Below are 5,047 nucleotides of genomic sequence, written 5' to 3' on the forward strand. Positions count from 1 at the left end.
GCCGCATGGCCGCGCTCCCGCCGCCGCCCTCCCCATGGCTTTCCCGCGCAAGCCAGGAGCCCCCCCAAAAACCCACCGTGGTGCCCCCCCGAGCGGGACCCAGTCCCGCATCGCCAGGCTGTGCCGCAGCCCGGGTGCCCAGGTGCCAGCACAGCTGGCTCTGCCGTGGGGCACCCCCTCGGCACCGCAGCTCCGGGTGATTTGGGGAGCAGCCCCCCCACCCATCCTCACCTGTGACCGGGTCCCTGCCGGGGGACAAGAGGGGACACCCGGGTGGCATCGGGGGGGGCAGACAGGGGCACGGCTCGCCCCCTGCCCGGCACGGGGGGGCATGGCGCCCCGGTGCCCGTGGGGGGTCCCCCACGTGATGCCCGGCCAGGGATTTGCGGCCACCGCGGCTCGTCCCTGAAGGCCACCCCCGGCTGCCCTAATCCGCTCAGCGCGCCGGGATTACGGCGCCGGCCCCACGTCACGGGGACAGCGGCCACTCGCTTTGGCCCCTCGGCCACCGCCGTCCCGCCCCACCAGGCGGGGGGGGGCTTTATCCTCTTACCCCCCCAGCGCCGCCGCGGTGGGCACGCGGCCGGCCAGAGCCCCCGGGCTCCCGCCTGCTGCCTCCTCCGGGTGGGGATTAGCGCTGACCTTCACCCCCGGCGGGACGGGCTGCTCCCCCTGATCCCCCTGAGCTGGGGGCTGCCGGAGGCCCTGGGCACCCCCAGCCCCGAGCTGGATGCGGCCCCCAGGTGCTGCCGGCAGCACAGGCAAGGACGCCGGGGGGGGGGGGGGTGTTACTGGCCGGCTCTGGCACAGCGGAACCCCAAAAACTCCCCAGCATGGGGAAACTGAGGCAGGGTCCGGGGCTGTTCCGAGCCACCGGTGCCGGCGCGAGGGAGGTGGGATTTTCTCCCCACCGTGGGATCGCCGTCCCCGTCGCGCATTCTTGCGCCGGAGACGGGGAGCAAGGCACGGCCCGCGGTGCTTTCCCAGGGCCCCGGCGCAGCACGGCACGCCAGGCTGGGAGAGCAGAGGGCGGGCAGTCTGGGGGTGCCGGGTCGGGCAGCCGGCCGAGCGGGGCCGGAGGAGGGCCAGCCCGGCGGAGCCATATAAGGGAAGGCGGTTCACTATTTCCAGGCGTTTTCCAGGATCCCAGCAGCCCTGCGAGTAGGGAAGGTCGCTGTGGGCTCCAGCCCAGCTGCCATGGCTCGGCACGACTGCGGCCGTCGCTCCCGGCCCCGGCTGGCACCACTGGTACCCGGCGGGCACAAGCTGGGTGCTGGCGCTCCTGCCCGCAGCATCGTGGTGCCGCAGGTGGTCCGGCACGCCGGGGGTTCCCGCGCCACAGCAGGGTGACCCCGCACCCGGGGGGGACCGGAGCTCGCACCGGCGGTGTCGCGCTCCCGGGACACGGCAGCTTCGACCCCGTGGGGCTGCCAAAGCCTCTTAGCGCCCGGCGCCCGTGGCGTCCTGCGTGGCTGGCAGCCACCTAATCCTGCCGGAGGGGTGCAGGGCACCCCCACTCCACAGGCAGCTGGGGGGTCCCGGTGCGGTACCCCCGTCCCAGCCGTCGGCAGACACCCGGGGATCTACCCATGTGCCGCAGCCTCTGTCCCGCACCCCCGACCGGGCCGGGGTCCCCCCAGCCCCATGGCTGCCTGCCCCAGGCGTCTCCCAGCACCCCGGGACCCCCAGTACCCTGCCCTCCCCTGGGAGCCACGGCCCTGCCCCACGGCTCAACAGGATCCTCCACCCCCACGCTCCCTCCAGCACCCACGGCTCCTGCCCCACTGGGACCCACAGCCCCGGGCACCCTGGGACCCACCGCTGGCACCCCATAGTGACCCACAGCTCCTGTCCCACCGAGACACACGGTGCCGACCCCAGTGGCACCCGCAGTGCCGGGCACCCTGGGACCCGCACCTCCCTGTCCCACCAGCACCCACAGCATTGGGCACTCCAGGCCCCACGGCTCCCGCCCCACCGGGACCCACGGATCCTGCTCCATAGGGATGCAATGGGTCCCACCCCACCGGCACCCACGGTGTTGGGCACCCCCGTGACCCACGGCGCCTGCTCCATCAGGATCCACAGCTCCCACGCCACCACCACCCGCGGTGCCGGGCACCCACGGGACCCACAGCTACCGCCCCACCCGGGGACCCACGGCTCCTACTCCACCGGGACCGACATCTCCCGCTCCGCGGGGACCCACAGCTCCCTCCCCACGGGGATCCCGGACGCCCCGCACGCCGCGTCCCGCTCCCGCCGGCGCGCCCCGTCTCCCGCGCGCCCCCGTTCCCGCCGCCGCCGCCGCCCGCGCGCCCCGCACCGGACTCACCGCGCGCCGCCGCCGCCGCCGCCGCCGCCCCGGCCCGGCCCGGCCGTGCCCGCAGGAAGCGGCGGGAGAGCCCCGGGGGCGGGGACTGAGGCCGCCCCGCCCGGGCCGCCGGCTTGCTCCGGCATCGCCCCGGTCCCCGCCCGCTCCCGGAGCCGCCCGGAGCCTCCCGGACACGGTCCCGGAGCGGTCCCGCGACAAGTCCCGGCGCCGTCCAGAGCACGGTCCCGAGCACGGTCCCGGTACTGTCCCGGTACGATCCGGGCACAGCCTGGGCACGGTCCCGGTATGGTCCCGGTACTGTCCCGGTACGATCCGGGCACAGTCTGGGCACGGTCCCGGCACGGTCCCGGTATGGTCCCGGTACTGTCCCGGTACGATCCGGGCACAGTCTGGGCACGGTCCCGGTACTGTCCCGGTACTGTCCCGGTACTGTCCCGGTACGATCCGGGCACAGCCTGGGCACGGTCCCGGTATGGTCCCGGTACTGTCCCGGTACTGTCCCGGTACTGTCCCGGTACGATCCGGGCACAGCCTGGGCACGGTCCCGGTATGGTCCCGGTACTGTCCCGGTACGATCCGGGCACAGTCTGGGCACGGTCCCGGCATGGTCCCGGTACTGTCCCGGTACTGTCCCGGTACGATCCGGGCACAGCCTGGGCACGGTCCCGGTATGGTCCCGGTACTGTCCCGGTACGATCCGGGGACAGTCTGGGTACGGTCCCGGCACGGTCCCGGTACTGTCCCGGTACTGTCCCGGTACGATCCGGGCACAGCCTGGGCACGGTCCCGGTATGGTCCCGGCACTGTCCCGAGGTGCACCTAGGCACGGCGTGGGGGGAGCCCGCACCCACCGGGGCACCCCGTGGGGTCCCTGCCCGTGGGACCCTACCAAGCGGGCAGAGCCCCCGGGGTGCCACCGCCATGGGGTGGATGTGGGGTGCCGCAAGCGAGACCCGCCCCGGCGCCGGGGCAGCGTGGGTGCCCAGGGGTGGGGGACGCGCCCGGTGTCCCCTCCATCACCGCGTCTGCCCCTTCCCTCGCCTGCACCCGGCTCCAGCCCCGGCACGGCCGAGCTGGGCCCCGGCACGGCACCGTCTCCCCAACGCGGCTGCCGCGACGCGTGAACCCCAAAACCTGACCGGTACCGGCTCCCCACGGGTCCCACAACGGCTCAGGGTGCTTCGAGCCCCCCAAATAAAGTAGGGGGTCAGCTGGCGCCCACGGCCCACATGCGGCACCCCGGCACCCCGTGGCACCTGCCGCCGCCAGAATGGGGCCATTCTGCGGGCGGGCGCCTTGTGCCGCCGGCACCGGGCTCCGCTCAAAGGCAGGATTGTTCGGGGCTGGCTGCCCCCGGCGCGGCGTGCCCGGCCAGGCCCCCGGCACCGATGCCGCGCGGCGGCACGGGGGGCACGGGTGGCGTCGCCGGGCCGGTGGGGCTTGGAGGGGTCCCCGCCGCCCTCGCCGGCACGCTAACACGTGCTCTGCCGGCGGCCCTGCGCCGGTGTGCCCGGCACGCGCCGCGCTGTCCCCGGGGCACGGCCGTGCAGGCGGCTGCCGGCTCCTTCGCCGGGGCCGAGGCGTGGGGCCGAGGCGGGTGCCGGAGGCTGGCACGGTGGGTGCTGGCAGGGTGGTGCCCGGCCGGGCAGGAGCGGGAAGGTGGCGTGTCTGGCTGCGGCTGCCGGCGGCGCCGGTGGCAGCACTCGGTGCGCCCTGGGGCGGTGGGTGCTGTCTGGGGGGACACACGTGGCTGCTGCGGTCCCCTTGTCCCGTGCCCCTCTGCCCAGACCCCCTCTCCCCAACCTTCCTCCCCAATCCCCCCGCCCTAGAGCCCTCTCCCAGGACCCTCTCCCCTGTCCCTGTCCCCATGTCCCCTCCCTACACCCTCTCCCCTGTCCCCAGACCCCCTGTCCCTATGTACCCATGTCCCCCGTCCCCTCCCCAAATCCCTTCCCCTGTCCCCAGACCCCCTGTCCCCCTGTCCCCATGGTCCCCTCCCCAAACCCTCTCCCCTGTCCTCTTGTCCCCAGGCCCCCTGTCCCCCTGTCCCCATGTCTCCTCCCCAAACCCTCTCCCCTGTCCCCTTGTCCCCCCTCCCCTGTCCTCCCTGTCCCCTCCCCAAACCCTCTCCCCTGTCCCCATGTCCTTATGTCCCCCATCCCCTCCCCAAATCCCTTCCCCTGTCCCCAGACCCCATCCCCCTGTCCCCTTGTCCCCATGTCCCCCTGTCCCCTCCCCAAACCCTCTCCCTGTCCCCTTGTCCCCCCCTCCCCTTGTCCCCATGTCCCCCCCTCCCCAAACCCTCTCCCCTGTCCCCTTGTCCCCCCTCCCCTTGTCCCCATGTCCCCCTGTCCCCTCCCCAAACCCTCCCCCGTCCCCTCCCCAGACCCCATCCCCCTGTCCCCTTGTCCCCATGTCCCCCTGTTCCCCTGTCCCCTCCCCAAACCCTCCCCCCTGTCCCCTTGTCCCCCCTCCCCTTGTCCCCATGTCCCCCTGTCCCCTCCCCAAACCCTCTCCCCTGTCCCCTGTCCCCTCCCCAAACCCTCTCCCCTGTCCCCTTGTCCCCATGTCCCCCCCTCCCCTCCCCAAACCCTCTCCCCCTCCCCCCCCCCACCTCTTCCCCCCCCCCGCCCGCCCACTAGGGGGCGCCGCAACACTCTTCCCCCATAGCCCCGCCCCCTTCCCATCACCCTTCGCGCCTCCCTTCCCGTG

The sequence above is a fragment of the Balearica regulorum genome, chromosome 5 (genome assembly GCF_011004875.1).
Source record: "Balearica regulorum gibbericeps isolate bBalReg1 chromosome 5, bBalReg1.pri, whole genome shotgun sequence".
In the NCBI taxonomy this organism is placed as follows: domain Eukaryota; kingdom Metazoa; phylum Chordata; class Aves; order Gruiformes; family Gruidae; genus Balearica; species Balearica regulorum.